Source organism: Falco peregrinus, chromosome 12 (genome assembly GCF_023634155.1).
Source record: "Falco peregrinus isolate bFalPer1 chromosome 12, bFalPer1.pri, whole genome shotgun sequence".
Taxonomy (NCBI): domain Eukaryota; kingdom Metazoa; phylum Chordata; class Aves; order Falconiformes; family Falconidae; genus Falco; species Falco peregrinus.
Window position 1 is genome coordinate 27,543,724 of NC_073732.1, and position 23,399 is coordinate 27,567,122.

General features: G+C 46.6%; 1 protein-coding gene across 6 annotated transcripts in view; it reads right to left on the reverse strand.

The window, feature by feature from the left end:
- Positions 1–417: 417 nt before the first annotated feature.
- The window catches only part of MFSD1 (major facilitator superfamily domain containing 1), a 49,250-nt gene continuing 26,268 nt past the window's right edge, over positions 418–23,399 (reverse strand). For 3 of the 6 annotated variants that reach the window (XR_008749319.1, XR_008749318.1, XR_008749322.1), the window contains 5 exons: positions 21,164–21,298; positions 15,524–15,749; positions 12,232–12,420; positions 8,644–8,782; positions 7,144–7,894 (listed from right to left, as the gene is read on the reverse strand). The gene's annotated coding sequence lies outside the window, so the exon portion shown is untranslated. Of the gene's footprint in view, positions 5,147–6,904; positions 7,895–8,643; positions 8,783–12,231; positions 12,421–15,523; positions 15,750–21,163; positions 21,299–23,399 lie in introns of those variants that run through there. The other 3 variants (XR_008749321.1, XR_008749320.1, XR_008749317.1) reach the window with 3 other exon arrangements.

Consider the following 23,399-nt stretch of genomic DNA (forward strand, 5'->3'; position numbering starts at 1 on the left):
TCAAAACTACCCAATTCTATAATTTTGGGTACAAATGATAATTTAGTGGTTACATGTACTTTGATATGGCCTTCCGTAAGCTGATGCACCACGACGCGTGGTTTGCTCCCCTGCCACAGCGCAAGCAGCCAGGGCGTCCTGCACCAAATCCGCACACATGGCTGCAGGGATGATGGATTACCTTTCCCTAGGATAAAGAGTAGGTGGTCTTTGGACCAGCAAAAGGTCTAAATGACTTCTTCCAGCTACAGAACAGATGGATATTTTTTTCCCCTTTAATTAATTTACTTTTCCTTAAGTCTCTTTGTAATTCCCCCCACTGTTTTAAGTCAAGCATTCGTGTCAAGTTCTTTTGATCTTCCTCTTCAATTATAGTGAGCAATTACCCCCTCCACCAGGCTTCTCAGCCACCTAATCTTTCTTATCTCTTTTTTTTTTTTTTTCTTTCTGAATCTAACACTTCTAGCTTTTTTGGAAGCTCACTATTAAGATGGTGCCACATGTTTCCCAGGAATTCAGCAACAATATGTCACACCAAGGACTCCACAGACATTAGCCTTCCCTCTCATTTGACCTTCAATTAATTTTAGAGATGAGGTGCACCTATCATGACTTGGATCTCTCGCCTCTCAGGGGTCTTAAAGCCTCTGTCATCAAAAATGTGTTTGCTCCGATATCTGTATTTATAATTTTCCCTCCCAGCTGAAGAGTAGTCAATCTTGCCTCCCGAAGCGATTAGTGCCGCGCTGCAAAGCCTTCATTCTGAGCACCCCCCGCAGAGCCGAGGCATCTTTAGCCGGCTGCTTGACACACAGCAAAACCACCCCTCCCCTTCCCCACGGCAGCTCAACAGCAGCTGACAGGGTGATGAAGCAGGAATCTAAAAGCGTGCATTTTTAATGGACATTAAAGCTTTCAGAGTCCTGGGGAGCCTCAAAAGGAAACTCATGTCCTTACTGGTGAAGGAGAAAATGCCAGGGAATGTTTGCACAGGGTTTGATCTCCTGAAACTGATGCCAAAATACGTGCACAACTCTTCCTAAAAGCATCACACCGACCAGCATGATAGCCCGTGTGACATTCGCAGCTCCATTGCACAGAGACACCCCTTCAAACACGTCTTTTTTACGGCCAACGGCAGGCAAACGGCGGCCTACAGCACACTGCCACGAGCGCTGACTGCAGCCGGGGCCAAGCGTGGCACTGCTTGGCGTGAAGAGCACGGCTGGCACGTCCCACCACGCCTGCCCCGCACACCCACCAGCCTCCCTCACGCGCAGCACCATGGCCTGGCTGAAGCCCATGCCCTGGAGGAACCACTGGTGTTTCCAGTGCCTTCCCAGGAGCCCGGCACAACCTGCGGGAGCCACAGCCATGCCTCTCTGCAGGCCAGGCAGCTGCACCCTTCCTCACCGCCGGCTGCGACGAAGTGGGAACACGGCTGTGCGGGGCAGGGCCCGCCGTGCCAGCGCGGTGCAATGGCGGCAGCTCCTGCCGTGCCAGCGCGGTGCAATGGCGGCAGCTCCCGCCGTGCCAGCGCGGTGCAATGGCGGCAGCTCCCGCCGTGCCAGCGCGGTGCAATGGCGGCAGGGCCCAGCTCCACACAGAGCCCACAGCTGGCTGCACGCTCCATAGCAAAGGGCACCCTCCGTCTTCTGGTGACAAAAAGCAAGTCTTTCATGAAGCATTAAAGCTGTGGTGGAAATTAAAACCACTACTTCCAAGCTTCTCCGTTCCCAGAAATTTCTTCTTTAATGGCAGGACATGTAATGGGACTTTTTAATGTAATTAATGACCTAATCTTTCTAACAAGAAATTTTGCGTACAGGTCAAGAATTACTGAGGGAAACAGAATAATATTTATTCAAAAACAGTACTGTTCATCCATCATTTCTTGTTTTCAACTACTAAATGAGTAACTATCTAAAAAAAAAATCAAAACATTCTGCCTCATTGCACACATCAAGTTCATCACTTTCACTATCCACAAAATTCTGGTTTATTTCTGCTGGAAAAAATAGTTGCAAGCATGTTAGCTTCTTCAGATTGCTATTATGCAGAAGAACAGTTACTACTGGGACTGTATTTAATACACTTGAATTGAGATGACTGGAAAAAACATTACTTACAGAAAAAAGTATGCAATATCTAAAAAGGGGATTTTTTAATTTAAATATTTAGTGTATGTGTGTACAGAAAAAAATGTATTCCACTGTTTTCTGTTCAGCCGTTTACTGCTGGGCTGATTTTTTTCCCCTCCATTTTCACCGAACATGAAGACTAGCAAAGGCAAAGACACAGGATCAACCCCAAGAAAAGATCACTGCCAGGATGATCATGGCTAGCTCTCTGCCAGCGGTCACCGCTTTCCATTGGCACCTGCCTATGAGCTCTGATGGGCCAGAAGACGCGAAGGCATGATTCTGGTCTCTAACCCCACAGGGCACAACCACGCCAACCACCGTGCCACAAAGCCTTTCACGCCAAGGGCATTGCTGTTCCTCTAGGCACACAATTCAGAAGGCAGCAGCTTTGACATTTCCCAAGCAAACATTTTTGATTCCAAATACCCAAGTTCTGGCATTGTGATCAGCAAAAAAATCATTTATGTTCTCCATCAGACAATAATTCTTCATTCAAAATAATAATTTGTTGAATTGTTTTAAGTACAGTTGCTGGATCCAGCAATGTAAGAACTAACAGTCACAGTCAATACCTCAGTTGATTTCAGAGAATCATAGAATCATTTAGGTTGGAAAAGACCCTTAAGATTGAGTCCAACCACAAACCTAACACTGCCAAGTCAACCACTAAGCCATGTCCCTTACTGTAAGAAGAATTTCTGCTGAACAGAACATGCAAGGGCAATAAAATGCATCTCATTCAAACACAGACTAGTTAATAATCCATTCTGTTTCTCTGTCCTATATCCCACTAGTAGTATTGTTTGCTGTATTCATCTGTTAATTCCTGGGGCTCGGCCACCCTGCTTCAGTGCTGGCCCCCCTCTCGTGGCTGCGAGCATCCTGCCCTGGGCAGAGGCAGCGCCACGGTGATGGCTTTCTGTAGCAGGGCTATATTTCTGCATGTCCCAGCAGCAGGAAAAACCGCCTTACACCAATTCTGCAATTCCTGAGCCAGTTCCCAGGGGTGCGAGGGTGAACAGGAGGCAGAGCTGGGGACCTGGTCGCTCACCAGAGGAGGAATTGCTGTAGTGACCTTCATCATTCCAGCTTTGCACTGAGAAGGGGGTTTATTTAATACTGTTTCTATATATTTCCTTCCCACCCCCCCCACCCCCCTTTTTTTTTTAAACCTACAAACCGGGCAGTCAGCTGATCCAAGTGTTCCATACTCAAATAAAGATTTGATTTCACATTGCACAGATGTACTCCAATTGAGTCACTGCCAGATTTTAATGATAATCTCTCTTAAGAGCTATTTAGCAAGGTAGAGGCGAAGTCTCGTGCTGCAGCAAAAAGCAAACCAGATGCTCTGTTGGCCTTATTTTTCAATTACACAGTTCCAACCTTCACCTCTTACTTGATGTGCCCCTTCTGAAGCAGGCTGTGACAGCCCTGGGGTTAGCCAGAAAGCCATTTACGAACACCTGAGTGACCTCCATCATTTGCATCTTAAATAAACTAAAACCCTCCTGGTGCTGCTCCACATCCTAGCCATCGGAGGAGAGGCAGACCCCGCAGAAGCAGCTAAACAAACCAGGCGGTGGATACGCACGCACAGATGTATGTTCTGCGACACCCTACGGATGAAGTCTAGGTTTTCAGGGAAACCATGGAAGGAAAAATTAACTTTATCTAAAGCAAATCCATTTCTGCTGTAACGTCTCCTCTTGCCATCAGTCAACAGTCCCACAACTGCACCCTGAATTAGGTCCTTTCCTCGAGCTACTCACCTACTGCAGGAACAAGGCTCCCCAGGAGGAGATCAAGTTCAGATAAGGTTGTGTTTACCGTTTTTCTTGGCACACAAATATCTTCTGCTTCTTAGAACCTCATGCCGCCAAATTAATTTAATACTTACAAACCCTTGCAGTGAAATAACACAGCAAACACAGAAATTTACAGAAGATGTAAAAGGCAGCTATAATCAGAGATATCTCAGCAGTAACACCACATAATTTTTATGCCATCTTTCAATCACAGCTCCCCTTAATGCATCCTTGAAAAATAAGGATCACATCAGTCATGGCAGAGTTAATAGCCAGGTAGGTTTATACTGGAACAAAGCCAGAGGCAACTTCACATATAAAACAGCAGTGTTTGGATTATTTTAAATACTATTACCCAGCTCAGTTGTGTTTTTAAACTGTATTAACCCCAGGAGATTCTGCAGTATCATGGACCCTTATAAGAAAAAAAAAAAAATAATATATATATATATGTATGTCAGCGTTACCAAAAGCACTTAAAGGCATTCATTAAAATAAAGCTAGCATTTTCCATCTTGCATGTGCTTAGTTAACAGCAGTGAGCTAATCGATAGTTCTTGCCTGCAGGCAGGAGACAGGCAGGAGCTGGGGGCTGTGCCGGGCTGACAGGCAGTGTGGCACAGGCGATACCCACCAGTTTGGGGAGAGTTTATGTTATTGAGCCTCTTCTCCAACGGTTCTGAGGAGTGGAAGGGGAGCGGGTGGTAGAAGAAGGTGCCATTAAGTAAGCCCCTGTTACAAGTGACGGTCAGATTTACTGCTGCCGAGCGTGCACACCAAGCAAAAGAACAGTTTTTCCATCATAAACGTTTCTCACTGCACAAAACCGATGTTTGCTTCCCCGCATGTCAAAACGTCTCTTTATTAGGTTGTGGCTAATTAGGCCAGGCCAGTGGCTTGCACTGAAAGACGTCAGTGCCCTCTGCAGCCAGCAAAGCCAAGCACGGGGCTGGCTTGCGTGTGGCCACCACACCGGCCGGGGGGAGAGCAGAAACCCACACGTCCCTCAGAAAGAAAGGGCAAGTAAATCAAACTTAGCTTGCAGGTGTATTCTGGTCAGGAGGGGAGGCCTCACAGGCTCCGCTGTGATCCCCGGCTCCAGGGTTTCGGTAGCTTCTTGCAGAATTCACCTTGCATGTTTCATGTCCCTTCCCCACATACTCATAACCAAGAGGTGTGGGTTGTAATCCAGTCCTAGAAAGTTAAAACTTGTTAGCCTAACTTTTTACCCAGTTTTCAAATCAACATGCACAAACAGAAGAATGTTATCCCCAGAAAAGCAACATTCGGCTGGCCCCTCACCGGCAGGGGTGGGGAAAATGGGGCGGTGGGTGCAGGAGCAGTGGGCTGGTACCACCCCTCCCGCATCACAGGGACAAGCTGCAAAACCATCTCCCCAGCCAGCAGCAGACAGGACCCAGCAGCTCAGTAAACTGTCTCAGATATTCCGTTTGATGAGCTGCGTAGATGCGGTGCAGGTGGATCTGCAGGGGAGGAGATTTGCATACCAGCACATTCAGCTCGTTTGTTGCTCAGGAAAACTCAAAAACCAGCCCCTCACCTGAGCCTGACCCCCCGCAAGCTTGCAATCTACTTGCATGCTTTAGGGGGACATGATGGTGCCTGTTAATTCAAGGGCAAATTGTATCTGGATAGTCTTTTAACAGAGTTAAGTAGTAGAATTCAAGTCCCATAAGAAAAAAAAAAAAAAAAAAATCAGTTGCAGAGAAATACACGTAGCAGCAGCCAAGGCAAAAATTTTGCTTACAAGCTCAGTTCTTTTACTGTAACTTCCTGGACTGAGATTTTAATACTTTGACATTTGAGATGAGAAGCTTAAATGAACAAAAAAAAGTCAGTCACAACATCTGTTCCCTTTTCCACTACAGTCTCCCTAAAAGCACCGATATGACGAGCCTGCATCCACTTCCAGTCTTTGCACCGGGGGAACCACACACGCCACGCTGCTGCTGCCAACAGGCGTGGCAGAGAAATTAACGACTTTCACTGATGCCTTCTCATTAAAAGCAGGTTATGCTCCAGGGCTCCCCACCCCCACAGTCAGCCCATCAGCTTCACCGCACACTATTGCCAGCTTGGCAGATGTGGGGTAGGCTATGTCCACCTTCAAACCATCGTTTGCAATGGTGGGGCAAGAAGAATCACTATTTTCCACTGCTCCTGTGGTCATAGTAACACGCACATCGACTCTGCTCTCCAAGGAGGGCAGGGAACAAGCAAGTCCATTATCCCATTGACAGCTAAGCAACAGAATTATCCACAGCCTGCCGAAGGTGCAATTACAGGACACTTGCCTCATACATGCAACTCAAGTACCTACTATACCACAAATTTCCTCTATAACCCAGGACCAATTAGTTAGCTGTGGTGTCCCAACTTGCCCTTCACCCTAGGAAGCAGGGAAGCATTTAATCACCTTTAATTTATCTTACATTGCCATGGTTTCCAGCCTGGGGTTGCATGCAGACCTAGCTGATCTGCTAGAGCAACGAAAAGAAAGGGTTAACGTCAGAGCAGGCTTTTGAAATATTCTCTCCAGCTTTGGGAAGTGTTACTGGAGATGCAGATTGAGTAGGGTTCAGCGCAACCTCGGCAGGCACATAAAAAGCCCACGGCTCTTGCAGATCTGAAGATCATTTGGCATAAAAACGTATGAAAAATTTTGTTCACAGTATTCATGAGTGGCTAAATGACTAAAATACTGGGGGGGGGGGGGGGGGGGCGGAAATAAATTAAAGAAACCACCAGGAGCTGTAGGCAGCCCTATATTCTAGTGCAAGATCCAGGCCCAAACTGAGTACCTGCTCTCAGCTGGAAAGCAATCCGGCACCCAAGAGGAACCTGAACAAAATCTCTTGCTCATCTCAGACACTGACTTGCTTGCAAAAGTCTCTCAAGACCACTGGGGGATAAACTTAAGTGGCAACTCACCTGCTGAGTCAAAACGCATCAGGGGTTTTGGAAAAAAAATGTGTTGAGTCGAGAAGAATCCTTCTTCATGACTGTCCTCGATGGGAACCCATTGAAGGGGATTCATATTTCGTGACCTCTGGGGACATACCAGGTTGTCACAAATAATAAAAGTGATCAGCAGACGTACAGAGGAACATTCCTCTGCACCTGGCTTTGCAGACCTCCAGCTCCATAGGTAAAGCCGTAAGTCTAAAACGTGCACATCAATACTGCTTTAATAAATGGTTTTCAGCTGCTCTGCACATGTCATTTCAAATCTGAAGTTCCCAAAAGCCTCAAGTACCTTCCTATTGAAATAAAGTCTGATGAGGACACTTCCACTTAACCAGCGATGTTTCCAGATGGAAGGTTAAAATTAGCATGCATTCACTGTATGTCACTGAAGCTACTAATATGAGCACAGTTGCAATGAATTTCAACCACCAGCATGGAAGGAACCCAACTATTTCATTCTCTCTAACGGTTTGTAAAATTTCTTCCAGCATTTTAGCTGCGTTGGGTATTTTCAGATTCAGTACATGGTTTCTGCGATAGCGTGACAGCTGTCATTTGTATGTTTGGGGTTCTTTTAGCTGGAGTGGGGTTTTATTGGAAGCCACAGATTCCTCTGCCCTCTCCACACACTCTGCTTCGGGGAACACAACCGTTACAAGACCAACGTGCAAAGGCGCCCCGGGTCCTTTCATGCACCGCCTCCTTCATTTCACTTACAACAGGTTTATCTTGCTGAACAGAGTGAACTGCAAGCGTGTCGGAGCCATGAGAAACGCAGAGGCAGCAACTTATCTTCAGACTGATGAGCCTCCCAGACACCGGTGGGGTTTTGGGATGACGAATGAGATGTGGTCAGGAGCTCATTCCCACTCGGACAAAGATCAGTGTGCAGCCCATTTGTACTGTTCCCACTTCAAACAAATGATGGCTATACGCTCTTCCAAAAAAAGATCCCTACCAAATAAAACACACGTCACCTGCAATCCTAAAGTTGACAGCTACTACATTTATTATTCCCTTCTGATTTATATCCCTTTAAATCAATAGCCTGAAATTATGCCCTACCCACAGGCGCGCAGATCCTGTAAATTTCTGACTTTTAATACTTCTGTATTTCAGGACTGACAAACAGTAAGCCTTGTCAGGGAGGGTAATTAAAAAAAAAATTATGCTCGGTGTCACTGGATGGTGCAGAAAAGTGCTTTCCTGGTGCCCCTGCCCACCTCCACGCCAGGCACGGGTCTCCACGGCAGGCCAGGCTGGATCTGGGACCCCCCTAAAGCCATGTCAGAGATGACGCTGAGCCGGACCACAGCCCCCACAGCCCCCCCCACCCCCTGCTGCTGCCCCTGCACAAGACCCCCGGCTGGGTACCACCCTGTGCCCAGACCCACCCTCCCTCCCCATCCTCCTCTTCGCATTTAGGTCTGTTGTAGAATTTAATAGTACAGTACAAAGGTAATTTTGAAAAATCAACAGTATCTGTCCGGCTATTTAATTCTGATTACAAGGGAGCCAAGGGCTGCATGTGCACTGGATTTTTATTACATATAGAAAGACTTTGTATTCGGGTAAGGCGCCTTCTCCCTGAGTTATTACTCCGCAACTTCTCTCCTCGTGAAAGTCCTGACCTCTAGAAGTCAAACCCTGGGCAGAAGAGCTTTAGTCTTTATTACTGTGCTCCTTGTAGGGGAATGAATTACCTTGTGATACCTGAAGCAAGTAGGCTGTTTTAAGGTTTCTCCTTAAATCTGCTTCATTTTCTGTACCGTTTAAATGGACCGTCGTAATTGTTCCATATATATTTTCTTCAGGAATTTCATGCCAGTTGTTGGAGAGATGCTATGTGGAATAAAGATTGAATTTACCAAGCACTTTATAACATACTGATCCCACTGCCCAGCCCGGTACAACCACCCCCCCCACGGGAGCAGTGCCTCCATCCCTGCCCTCAGTGAGGTAGAACCTTCTGAGAGAGGACGCTCGGCCAGCCCGGCACCTCCCTGCCCGACAGCCAGCACATGCCGCAGGGGAAAGCATGTCTGCTGCGGGTTTGGGGTGCTTTGGCTCTGGTTTGCTCTTCGGAAACTCACTAGTAAATCTGCTGCCCAACAGCATGCTCGCGTCAGGGCTCACAGGCAGGAGAAACCCCCTGCAAACTGATAGTAACATAGGGTCAATCCTGCCCCCTCTTGGAGTCACCAAAGCCGTTCCCATCACCAGGGCTGCCCTCGGGACCTGAGAGTTTTTTATTTCTTCTCTGTGATGCTGGAAATTTTTGGCCAGATGCTGGCTGAGCAAGGGAGAGGTAAGAAGATATTGAAGCTCAGGCCCTGCTGCTCTTGTCCTGGGGACACAGAGGGCCCCGACACCCACCTGTAACCCCCAGGTGGGATTTCCTTAGGGGGAGTCTTGCTTTTTTCGCAGCAACAAGCATCAGTGGCCAGATGCAAAGCTCGGCTATCAGCCTGCACTTTGCCAAAAGCTGTGAAAGCTCAATGCACACGCTAACTGGGGCTTTCTTTAAATGCCATTTTTAATATTTAATCACCCTGGATGGCCTCAATATTTACAGCATAAGCCATTTCATTGGGAAGTTAAATATATAGCCCAGATACTTAAGGAAACTGATTCAGAGTCACATAAACGTAATTGCACTTAACGTGACCTGGGAGTGAAACTGCATGTGGTACATTTTGTCTGCAGGATGTTTAAACCCCATTTTGAACACATTATGGTAAGGGGATCTCTTCCAGCATGCTGCCTGGGTAGATTTCACTAATGCTGAGTTGTGCAAGCAACCCAAAAAGTACCCAAAAGGGAACCAATGACAAGTAGGTATACTTTACTACATATATATACTTCATTATTTTGTATGTATAGGTAAATAGTGGAGCATTTGTAAATTGACACCTGTTTGCTGAAGCAGCCTATTAAAAATCTATTTCCCAAAAAACAAAACACGTGAAGGCAGGCAATAAAGAGGAGTAATATGAAACAGCGTTTTGTAACAGCAAAGATGCATGAATATTCTGACGGTAAGCAGTTATGAGTTGAGTGCTTTCCTATTATTTACCTATATATCTAACTATTGCAACCCAAACTGCGTACTCCTCACACAGATATTTGCTTTGACGGGAGCTGCTTCTGCCCTGCCTTCAGCACCCAGCCCCGTCCCATGCTTATACTCCTGACCTTGGTCACACCACCAAGCAACCTGCTCCAGGAGAAGAGGTTTTGCTTCAAGTGCCAAAACAAGCTTTACTGCTCTCTATGGAACAGTTTCTCTTCATAAGGAGCAGGCAAACACACACTTCTGTCTTTGATTAATCAAGAACTGAAGCAAAACGCCCATCTGTGCCAGCGCACGGTCTGCAGATGGGTTTGTTAATGATTTGGGGCCCGTGTCCTCCAGTAGCATTTTTTTTTTTGTACAGGACAGGAAAAATTCAAGCCAAAAGTAGTCCAGAGTGGCCCATTTTTTTCGCCTCTCTAAATTTCTACAAGGAATATCCCAGCTGACATTCTGGCCTTCTTCCTCAAACATTTGGGTTCCGCTTTCTCCCATAAATACCTCAAAAATGGCAGGCAAGCCACTGGAAGAGTCCAGCTTTCACCTTCCACGTCACCATAAGTGAAACCACCACTTGCAGAAGTGTGTAGGAGGGGAGCAGAGATCCCAGCGCGCAGCCACCCTCCCCGCGCACTTCGGGCTTGCACATCATGATGGATCAAGACAAGAGCGAGAAGAGCAACGGGGGCCCTTTTCCCAGGCATAATAAATGAAAGCACAGGGGTATTTTTTTTCTTCCAAGTTGACAACCCAATAACACAGCAACACAGCCACAAATCATCATGCCAAAGAGGGATTTCTAACCCCTGCCAAAGCTCTGCTCTGTTTGTGGAAGCTGTACGTATGACACCTCTCAGCATATACCCCTGACGGTAATTATTTATTTTTTTTCTGGATCAGAAAAAAAATACCATCAACATTTTTGACCCACTATTCTGCCATAGTTCAAGGAACATATTTAGCTTATTCCTCTCCATATCAAAGCAAAATAACTCAAGTAGAACAGCTGATTTCTATTTGCCAGGGGGGTAGGGAAGGAATTAAGGTTTGCAGAGGAGCTTCCCGCTGCAGCTCAGACATGCTGGGCTGGCTGCCCACACAGCAGGACTTCCCTGGAAAAATCACTGCAGGTGGATCCCCTGCTCTTAGGAGCTGCAACAGCAACTGTAAGGGCTTCCGAAACCGTCCCCAGCATTTCTGAGGGAGGCGGCAGCGCTGCACGGGGCGGGCAAGCACGCCCTATCACCTCTCACATCTCAGAGAGGTTCAGGCTGAAAAACAACGTGCTTGGTACCCAGCCAAGGGACGCTGCTCCAGGTGATTTACCATTACAGGGTTTTATTTAACGGGGATGTGGAAACCTGTCAAATGTTTTATCACCCGTGGCAGTTAGGGCATGATACATGCTGATATCAGCCGAAGATTATAACGCAATAGTATAAAGTCTTATTGGAAAGAGAATGGAGGCTGGAAATCTTGGCTCGCGATCACTCCTACCTTTGTAATGAGTTTCTGGACCAGTAGGGGTGAAATTGCATGCCAAAACCCACGTATAATTTATCCCTTGTTTAAACACATACTGGCAACCCAATTATTATTTTCAGAATCACAAAGTTTAACTCACCAATGTACTATTGCACAAGAGCTTTCTCTCATTTCATGTAAGGCAGTAGAGCCCACTTTAACGAGCAGGGAAACCCCCAGGCAAGCCCCCCGCTGGGTGAGGGGCAACAGGCATGCAGTTGCAGCACTGGGACCAGTCGCCTGATCCCGGATCCCGCTCCTCCCCGGGACAAGGATGCTCCTGGTCACCCTGTGCCACACTGGGTGCAAGACCATAGTTTGTGCTCCTTATGCTTTTGCACCTGAAGGTAACAGAGCTCAGCAATCGCTGCCATCAAAATCACAGTCATATCCCCCTCAAAATGCACAGATCTGCTTGGGGAACTAATTTCCTTAGCCTTCTTGAAAGAAAGGGGGAAAATCAGTTTACCTGCAAAGCCACCCATCTAAACAGACAAATGCTTATTGAACAGAAGATTAATTAATGAGAATGACAAGGGAGCCAAAGAGCAGAGACCTTCTGCAGGGAGCAAACCCCCAGGGCGGCACAACCCAAGCCCGATACTCTCTACACAACACCCTGAAATAACTTTACTCTTCCATTTCTCAATTGCCTGTGCATAAAACAGGGCTTGGGTTTGAGCCATTTAATTACCAGTTGTTTGAAGCAAGGACTATCTTTCGTCTTGCTTGCAGCGGTCAGCACAAGGGATCAAGAGCAGCGTGGTGTACAGAGCGGCTGCAGAACGCGCTCCCCCTCTCCATGAGCATCACTGGGTCTTGCACACATCCACAGGAGAAACTGCAATCATCTGGAAGCCGAAAGTACAACCTCCTCCGGCCTCTGCAAGCGGTAATAGATGAGAGGTGGACAAAAGTAAGAAAAATATTAGCCAGCCCTGGTATTTCAGCACAGGATAAAAATACAAGGCACACTATTTTCCCCGCAATGTTACTATGGTGATTTTACTAAGGACAAAATAGCACGATGTTTAGTAGAGCTGTGGTTATGAACCAAAGCTCACAAGCAAGATACTAATCTGCACATTAAACAATACCAGGGTTGGTGAATAATAATCAGAAGGCAATTACACAACAGATAGACTATCAGAACTCACCCCGCTAAGTGTGAAGGTCAAACGCATTACATTAACTAGGGATCTGCTCACTGAAACCTGCAACTTGGTATACAAAATCATTACTTCTAGCAGTATTAATAATGAAAAGGATTGCCAGCACTACTTCATTTACTTAGACCAACATGACATGCTTGGCATAAATATTGCACTAAATCACATGCAAACTGCCTGTATGCAGTAGATCGAACCATATGAAACTACTGCGCTGTAGAAAATACAGAGATAGATACAGATATATATACTTCAAGTATACTTTCCACACTTTATAAAGATGTGGTGAATTTTGCTAACTGTTTAGCTCCACATTACTGAGAGTTTATGATCCAGGCATACACATTTTGCCAGTTATTGCTATATTGCAAATCGCTCTTCCAAGTAAAAGGCATTCATTGCATGCGAAGACATTGTGACTGCTGAGCTTTTGCAATGGTTTCCCTTTTGGGCTGTATATGAGTCTTATTTTTGTGCTAGAATCTTCTTTGCTTGCTTTCTGCCGAAGCATAAATATCACTACAATACTCTCGGACACACTCGCGGGTGTCACTAATTCGTTTCTCCCTAGGAGCAGTGCACTCGCACACAGACAGGGCTGGAGCCCAGGCTGCGCACCAGCCCAAAGCACTTCATGTGTATTTGAAAATGCAAAGAAAGAAAAAAGAAACTAAGCTCCCAAAGCTCTGGCAAAGCAAGGGTTTACTTTGCTGAGCTGGGATGATCTGCTTCTTATGCTTGAACTCGGACCTTTGGTTCATAAACTGCTCTTTTCCCACCTTACAAATTCTGGTGGCTGCTTGAAATTGAGGCATGAAAACCTCTGTGAACAACAGATCATCATGGGAGGAGCACGAAGCGGTCTGTGCTCGCTCACAAAAGGGACCGCGAAGGCAGGGAAGAGAAAGGTGCTGCTGACTTTTTCTGATGGAAACCCATCCAATTTGCATACGATCATCTGAGAAGTACCCTGAGGTGGAGAGCAGCTACTCGGTAGAAGGGGAAATCACACTGGGTGTTAATAGAGGAGCCCAGACAAAGAGAAACCACGAGACATTCTGTGGGAATTACAGCCTACAATGCAACCCATTATTTTCTTGTCTAACAGAAGCAACTGCTCTGATACCTAAAGGAATTTATTTCCCCACACTTCTGCCCTCCCCTCATCTTTCCTCCTCATGTGTTTCTCCTGGGGCACGCAGGCTCATGCTGCCCAGGCTCAGAGCAAGGAGCTTCCTCATCCCAGGGAGGCAACACTAGCTGCAGGATAAATTCTTCCAGGGCAAAAATATATGTAATTTCATTACTTAAGCGACAGAAGCCTAGTTACTGTTTACACCGGGACTGCTATTAAAGCAATTATTCGGGATCAATGCAATACGACAGCAGGATTTAAATCCTGCCTAGCAGCAAGGCAAAGGAACAGCTTCTCCAGACAGGTCAAACTCGTACACTTTGTTCCCTTTGCAGCAAAGACCAAAGCACAATCTCTTTGAAATCCTTGGCAATGGATCTACATAAAAACACTTTTAAAATTCCCCAGTTAGACCATACTGCTGCTGCTAACTCCTTGCCGGTGCCATACCACAGGTTACACGCAGCTTTCAGGGTGATGCCCTGTAAATGCCGGGTTCACTCGCTGCAGGCTGTGCTCAGCAGCCTCCCCTGGGGAACAGCCCCGGCGCCCAGCCCGGCGCAGGGCAGCAGGCATGGCTCGGCCACAGCCGCCCGCTCCAGCGGGGGCCGAAACCAGCAGGCAGCGATCGCTCGCACCACTACGCACCAGGGTGAAAAAACCTGCCCAGGAGAGACTTCTGTCCCCGTGACATCAAGCCATGTCCCTCTGCTGTAAAAAGTGGCTGGTGGTCTCCACATCAGCATGGAGGACAACAACAGATATATACATATTTCTAATGGGAATTGTCAGATTTAAGGCATTTCCAGAAAACCCTGGACAACACCAAGCTACATTATAATTATGCTTAAAATTCACTGTATTTTGTACATGCTTCGGCTGGTTTGCCTCCTGTCCTCAAGCAGTGCAGATGCTGTGACATCCACATGAGCTGCTGCAACTCAGTCCTCGCTCCAGCACTCCCCACCTTAAGAAAAACCCCGATGCCATACATTTAACTAATGCTTTCAGCTGCAACAAAGCATCCACTAAAGACACTTGTAAAGCTATAAGCTTTCAGTCTGACAAATCCCCTTTTTGTGCACTCTCCCTGCTTCTTCCTTGTTTTTATATCGCTGGCTATCACCAATGCGATCGATCGCGCTTTGCTTTTGGGAGCACACAGTTGCTGTGGAGCTGCTGCAAGGGTGCAAGGTTCAGCGTTACCGCAGCCTCCTGTGCCACAGGGTCTTCAAAATATGCACAAAACATTGCAGCCAGAGCAACGGGAACGAACCTGCTGGGAACCAGCAGCCAGCTGGCAATTCCACTGCCACGGGCATTCTGGATATGAAAGCACATCTGGGTTCACCAAGGCAAGACTGCGGTGGTATCAGCTATCAGTTAAGTACCCAGGGGGAGCGCCCACCCTGTAAGCCACCGCCTGCTCTCCCCCCGGAACCTGTCCCTCCGATTCCCAGTGCAGGGGCTGGGAAACCTTCCCCTGGGGAGGGGCGTGCAGAGACAGCACGCGCCGGGCTTGCTCCAAAGCTCAGCGAACCTTTGTCTCTGCCTGGACTCCACAGATGTTCATACTGACGTGGGCTTTTCTCCCCTCCTTTCCCAACAAATACAGTATCTGCCGGTTGGAGAAACATATTAAATGAAATGGAAAAAAAGTCAGGATTGGCAAAAATGCGTACCTGTCAATGCTAGAGTTTGTCCTTAGGGTGATGAATGGTAAACGACACCACTGCACGCTCTACGCAGAAGGGAAACCGGGCCATAGATCATCTGCTCCTTTTGTCATCTTTTTATGTGGTGCTTTCACTCAGCAAGCCCGTTTGTGTACCAAAAGGGCATATTCCCAGGCTCTTCACAACCCCTGCAAAAGGAACTAACCCAAAGAATCTGCAATCTCAGTAAGACCTGTCAGGAAATTCAGAAAATAACCATAAGTAGAAATACACAAACTCATCAGATGCATACAAATATTAAAGCAACCTCCATATTTTCAAATTCTTCAAAATATCTGTTATTCTCATACTAAGTCTAATCCCCGGCCTGCTGATGATACCAGGGTAGTTCTCACTTTATGCCGAAATTTGGGTCTCACATTTCCATTTGAAAATTCTTTTCTCATGTAAAGGGTTTCTGAAAACTTTTATTAAGTATATTCCAAAAAGATGCACACACAGGTCCAGTTCACAAACCAGAGCAAACATTGCTGTATTTGCCCATCATCCCTAACATTCAAGGCAGCATGGAAAGCTGATTACTAATGCTTCTCAAATATTGCTGCAAGTAGGGAAGATACTTCTTTGGTATTTAAGCTGTAGGTGAAAGCAAGACAGACATCTGCTAATTGCTGCTTTCTGGGGAAATGGGAACTATCTAGATTTGGGGGCTGATGGGTTTTTTTTAATTAGCTCGTAACACTTCTTACATGCAGTAGATCGTGAAGACCTTTCTACTTACCCAAGAGTGAAAACAGAGGCAGAGGAAAAACATAAATATTTCTGTGCAATTCACAGCCAGCGTGTTGTTACCCTGTACAAGAAAACTCACCCACCCCTCGCACACATAGTGTCACCCCATCTCCCTGCGGGGCTGGACAGTCACGTAATTACGGGTATCAGACGGAACCAGCGGGAGGTTTAGGTTGGATATCAGGAAAAATTCCTTCGCTGGAAGGGTGGCCAAGCATCGGAACAGGCTGCCCAGGGATGCGGTGGAGTCATCGCTCCTGGACATGTTTAAAAAACGCACAGCTGCCATGCCTAGGACACGGTTCAGTGGTGGGCTGGGCAGTGCTGCATTAATGATTGGACTTGATGATCTTAAAGGTCTTTTTCCAACCTAAAGAATTCTGGGATTCTATGGTTCTGGACTCCCAGGTCACAGAAAATTCTGCAGCGGAACAAACCCCAGGGAGACATCCCCCCGGGCTCTTCAACAGTCCCCTTCCCACGCGCCCTCCCGGACGCCCTTTACCTTCACACTCTAGACCATGAGCCCGACGTACACCTGAAGCAAGCCCCGGCCCGGCTCAGGGAGACACAAGGATGCGTATCTCCTTTCCTCCTCCCCTTCCCCCCTATCTTTAAACCCCAAAGACACCAGCAGCCTCCAGACACTTTTGAGCACCGTATCTGCAGATCTCAGCCACGGTACAATGGCAGCGAATCGCTTCCATGTTAAAAGATCAAGGCAGCTTTTAAAATGGAGGCCAAAGCCTGCCGCAGATGCCATCGTAAGCTTTTTTCTAGGCTACATTTTATTTTCTGATACGTTTTAAAACGTCCTTGTCATGTTTTACAGCCGGCGACCTTCATTTAACTCTGCCAGGCTTTAGGATTTAAACCAAGATGCAAAACACCATCCCTGCCTCGCCGGGAGCACACCAGCCCAGCATCACCCAGCGACTGCCCGCAGCAGCATCACTCCTGCCATCCCCAGCATCCCCCGCCTCGGCCCCAGTGCATCTCCAAACACCCCAGTTATCCCTCCCAGCTCATTTTACACTCTGGCACGCAGCGTACGCTCACTGAAAACAAGATCCTGGTGCCCACTTGTACAGGCAATGCGTACAGGCAAAATATATTTGCCCAAGCCAGGCTCAGGAAAAGGCAGCAGAAGAAATTTCCACGTAGGAGCTCCCGGTGCAGCCTACTGCTAAGCAAAGCATTTTGCTGAAGACAGACGTGGCCTTAGGAGAACGGCGATAATGGGAGGGAATGAAGGATGTCATCCAAACACAACAGCAATGCAGTGAGGTGGAAGGATGAAGGATAGAGCTCTTCTACAGCAGATGGTGCAGATGTTCCCTCTCATCCATCTTCCATATGTTCCCACTCAAAACGGAGCAGGTCTTCAGCTCTGCTCCGGTTAAAATCCCCTCTCTCTGCACACACCATGCATCACCTAACCAGCACCATCGCCTGGGACAGCATCGTACCCTACCCAGTTCGACAGCACGGCCCGAGGGGTCATTTTGCCACGCAAGAAAGTTTTTCTGCAGTATTTATCTCTGCAGAAATCAGGAGGCGAGGCTCCCAATTCCCAGCTCCATGGATCTGCACGCAGGCAGGACGGAGGACACACCGTGGCACGGGGGGACACCGGCTTCCAGCACCAGACAGCTCTCTGATGGCCAAGCATCACCTGTGGTTTCCTTCTTTCTCACAGGGACACTAGATAATTCCTGGCCCATCCCACCCAGCAGTAAGCCAGCCAGCCAAGGCTGCCAGGAAACAAGGGATACAAAATCGAATACGAACCACAACAGCACAGCCCCCGTTTTAAAGCCGGCTTCTCATCGCCAGGCAGCCAGTGACGGAGTCGAGCGGCAGTGTAATCCGACTTTAATTGATGATGAGAATATTCATCTAGGCTCTGTCCAATTTCGTATACTTAATATCTTGTGCCTTCTCCACATGGATCGATTTTTGCATTGGGTTTATGAGGATTAATTAATATTCATTCAGAAATAAGCAGAATAAGATTCCCAATGCATGAAGATGTTTATTATTTATTCATATTTAAGGCTTGTTAGATTAATCTCTTTTAAATTACCACATGCCACCAGGCACAATTATTATAATTTATTAGGATAATTTCGCTGGTTTATTTCCCTCTGATGCAACCTTGCAGAAGGTGTACGCTGCTTCTCGAATGCTCCCACAACGCAGCTTGTGCTGCTGCTAACGGAGCTGCAGCCCAGAGACAAGCATCCCCGCCTCTGAAGGGGCCAACCTCCACGCTAGGCATGTAGCCCACCCTAATTTATTTTTTAAGCAGCTACCCCGAGGTACAGAAACCCTTTCATCTCAGCTGAGCGTGGGGCGGGAGGTGCGCTCATTTGCGGCGAGACACTGGAAAAAAAAATCTACTGGTGACTTGTTCCTAAACGTGCCAGATGGCGAATGGCAATAGCCGGCTCAGGTGGCTGAACGGTTAATACCCCAGTTAAACACCACAAAATCGTGGGCACTGCTGGGACCTGCCTTTGGCCACCAAAGAAACCCCTGAACATCCTCCTGCCTCTGTTCCTTGGGTGGAAACGGCTCCCTCTGAGACCTCTGAGTTGTACTTACAGCCAGGGGAACCTGGAAATAAAGTCTTCAGCTCCATGCTGTGCAAAAGACTTCACCTCATTTCTTTCAAAAACCCTATATATTTGCTTAAAAGCTGCAGTTACCATTATTACATTTAATTGATACCCTCAGGGGCTCAAAATGAGAGAGGCTTTTATGAAATTTAATTATTTTCCACCAGGGCTTGCAAGGTAAAGGTGCAATTACAGCAGCAAGGGCTGCTACTCGCAGCAAGGGAGGGCCAGCAGCCCCTCGGCCGTGCAGATTCTGCTACGCACCGGGCTTTGCTTCCACCGCAGCGCTCGCAGGTTGCCTTTGCTTATTTTAGCCTTTAAAAGTAATAATTAAAAAAAAAGAAAACAACAAAAAAACACCCCCAAAAAAACCCCCAAACCAAGCAACCACAATTTGACTCAAGAACAGACCAGATCGCTCCATGTATGAACCAGTCACAACTACAGCAAGCACCAGCTCGTTCAGCTCGCCCAAGCGGGGCTCCCCCGCGCCCCAGGTGGGCTTTGGGCAAGTCCTTCGCACACCAGTAAAATGAAGGAAATAACACCTGCACGGCTGGCTGCAAAATCAATCTGTTGATACTTGTACATCACTTTAAATAATATTTTCTCACCTTTGAAAAAGCCCCTCGTTTATCCCGACACCCAGGGATGAGTGTCGATGTGCTGATGCAGGAGAAATGGAAGCAGAGAGTCGGCTTTGAAACTCCCCCCAGCTGAGCGGCTGCAATACCCACGGAACGCCTAATGATTTCTTCCCCCCAAAAAATGACTGTACAGTGCAAACTCTTTTGAACCGAGCTGCTTAATCAGAATCTCCTGAGAGTAAATGCAGCCACAAGGCAAAAAAGACCAACTTTTTTAATACAGAAGGAAAAAGGACCTCCTTTGAGTAAAACAAATGATTTTTTAACAAAGGAAGTCCTGGGGACAGGAAGATAATGTCATGCTTTTGATGCTACAATACTGTACTGGAGATTAATGCTTTCACGGTTAAGATTTTACCCCAATTATAAGTCTCCCATAACAAGTAACAAAATATGATTTAGTCTTCTCTAATGGCAGACTAAATTTTAGCTGTTCTTCAACTGCCAGCTTTCAGATACAGAGCTTAAGAGCAATCTAACAAAATTATTTCAGTATTCCTTTCATCAAATGTCTATTGTTTGGATATTGAGGTTTTGATATTCAGGGCATGCCCTGTCAGCTATACACAAATAGCATTACGGTGTTTTCATTTTTCTCCCATTTGGGGAAATCTCCATTTCCTCCACTTTGATGAGCAGGGGGGGGAAATGCTGGTGTAACCAGAGCCAGTCTCCCAGCAGGGAAGAAGCTGACCATGAAACTTTGATCTGACTGATACTACACTAAACGCCGTAGTTTCTTCCACAACACTCGGGAATGAAAACATTTGATTTCCATGACCAACCAGGTGATGGTTCCCCCTTGCAGCATGCTGGGGAGGCAGACCAAGGGAGAGCCCAAGAGCATCTGCATTGGCTGCAAAACGACCAAAAACCAGAAGCAGCAAAAAAATTACACCTGTGTAGAGCCAGAGGATGGCATCCCTCGTGCTCCTTAAGTCCTCAGACTTTGCTTGGGCATCAAAACCTCCACGTTTAACTCATGCTTTTTTTCCCTCTGGGACATTTCACCAAGCACATACAAAACATATCCAATATTTCTGACGCCCAGTAAGCTGTTATTTTAAACACAGTTTCAATAAACTACAAAAGTTGATACTGTTAGAGGCTCGAAAATATACGACCTCATTAAAAAACGCTGGCACTCAGAAAGATCTCTGGTGGCCAATCACAGCTTGGGGAGGGCTGTAATTTATAACTTTGATCCCCACAGCTAAACCATTTAATCTGATAATAAACATCAATCACTGATTTTTATTGCACCATTTTGCAGCCCGAGCAGAAAACCTTGCTCTCGCGGACAAATTAGGCACCCCAAAGTGACTCTTGCAAATAAATACCGACTTTAATATTCAGCAATATAATTCCATGGGATCAATTTTTTATTTAAGCACTGCTGGAGCCAGGAAAAAGTTTGTAATTACAGAAATATCTACAAAGGCAACTCTGTGCAGTGTAACAGCTCTGGCGAGCAGGAGCCTGCCTCTCTTGCAGCTCAGTGACAACACATACCTTTACATCTGGTAACAGTTGTCACCAGAAAGTTAAGTGTGTCCAGATATCCTGCGTGACAGTCCATAACTCACCATTAAAAATGATGCGAGATCCCATTACGTTCCCACGCAGCCTCTCTTGTTGGCTGAAGGTTCTAATCCACCATCTACCACTCAATAGCAGGGGAAATGGAACAGTCAGGCATAATACATCGTGCAAGTGGATAACTGCCAGGAAGAATAAATCAGATGGAGCCTGTTAATATATAATGATGCCAAACTACCATTAATTCAGATAGTCTTTGCAATCCAGGGAGCTATTTAAGAAGTAACTGAAATAATGATTTTCCTTTGGACACATTGGACACCAGCGTCGCTTCATGCTGGCTTTTTGTACTCAGTAGAACGAGGCAGTTCATCAGTATGCTTTCTGATATGTTCTCCTCTAAACTGATATTTTCCGCTAAAGATATATGATAATTAAGTTAAAATATTTATAAAAGTTCCAGCCCAAGTAAAGACGGAAGATTAAGAACACAAAGACTGCCTCCATCTTCCTCACGAATACCTGGCAGAATCAGGCAGGTAGGCAGCAGGGAGAACACTGAAGTCTGCTGGTTACGCTCTTTTTACCAGGATTAGCTGGGTTTCTGCTTCAGCGAAGGCAAGCTAAATCCAAATTTTTTGTCCAAGAATTCACTTAATAGTATGATGACCTTCATGGGGGAAAATGGTCTTTTTTGTCTTCACTGACCACTTCTGTTTCTCCCCAAACACAAATGGAAGAGTAGAGCAAGGAATATTTGTCTTGAGACAAGTACCAGGCTTTTCTAAGAGAGGTTTTTAAACCAACATTGACCCGAAAGCCAGAGAAGTGTGACCAAACGTAAACCATTCCCCACGCCAGCCCAGCGCTAGGATCTTACACGAGGACGGCGGCGGCGATGCCAGCCCAGGGAGCACGCCACCGGCCGCATGCCCCACGGCCCGGCCAGCGCGGGTGCTCAGGTCACAGCTCCATCCATCGGTGCATATCGACCTTTCTTAATTATCTCCCCGGAGCATACTCAACTCCAAGGAGCTTTGCTTACATGAAAAATGTATCACCTTTGTTCCAGGCAAGGAAAATATATGAAGGCACTTAAATGTGTGCCTTTTAGTCTTGCCACTCCATGAATATATTTTAGTTACTGATTACAAGTATTGGAGCTACTCAAAGTGAACTTTCCAGTTGTCTCCAGTAAACCCTCCAGTATGTATATAAAATAGCTTTAACAGAGACTCACATCAGCAGTTTTGTAAGTGTTGCATTAAATCCAGACGGTGTTTTTCATCTCAAGACAGAAAAATGCATATTAATCCACCAGCAAAGCAATGCTTTGAGAATTTTAAACATTTCTGTCAGTATCGGTAAAACTATAATACATTCTTTGCTAGATGAGATACTGAATCACTTTGGTTCATTTGGAGGCCATTTGCTAACTTTATTAGGCAATATTCAGATGATGGATATCAAAAGGATATTCACTGTAGAAACAGGCTTTGTTTCTGAAGACAGTAATTAGGTTAACCTCATGAATAAACCCTTTATATCAGCAGCAGCACAAAGCGAAAGTAAAAAAATGCAGGAGAAAAGGAGAAAGAAAAAAGGAATTTCATGCAAAGGGACAAACTTACATCCATGTATAGCACTCTCCACCTGACACTTTTAAAACAATTCATACGTGAATAGAAGTGTCACGGTACCTGATGTACCAAAATGTATAGGTATGGCAGTATGGTCACTTCCAAAATGCCATTATGGTATGTGCTGTAACGCGTATGTGCGATCACTAACATGCCGTTCAGCGGCTGAGGCAGATCCATCGGCAGGTGGAAGCATGGCTCCCCAGCATCCCCAGGCAGCCCGCGGTGCCCGGCCCTGCTGCGAGGGCTTCCCACGCCGCCAGGGAGCCACTGGGACTGCCAGCAGGCTGAAGCCAGCCCAAACCCAACGAAGACATGAGTTGTGTGTGCTGGGATGAAGCCACCTAGCAGCGATCTGCAGATGTGATAACCAGCTGGAGCTTCGACTGACCACCGCTGGAGCTGCAGGTGCTCAGCACGCCTGCACCTGGAGGCCACCCGCGTCGGGATACTCAGCACCGCCAGCCTAAGGGCTTTTCCCAAGCGGTACACCAACAGCGGGCTCCGAGCAAAGCTGCAGGCAGAGCCTTGCCCCTTAGCTACAACACCGAGCAACGAGCCACAGCCACTTCCACACTTTACACACTCAGAATAAGTTACTAGAAAGATGCAAAGGATAAAAAGGGATGAAAGCTCATAAAAA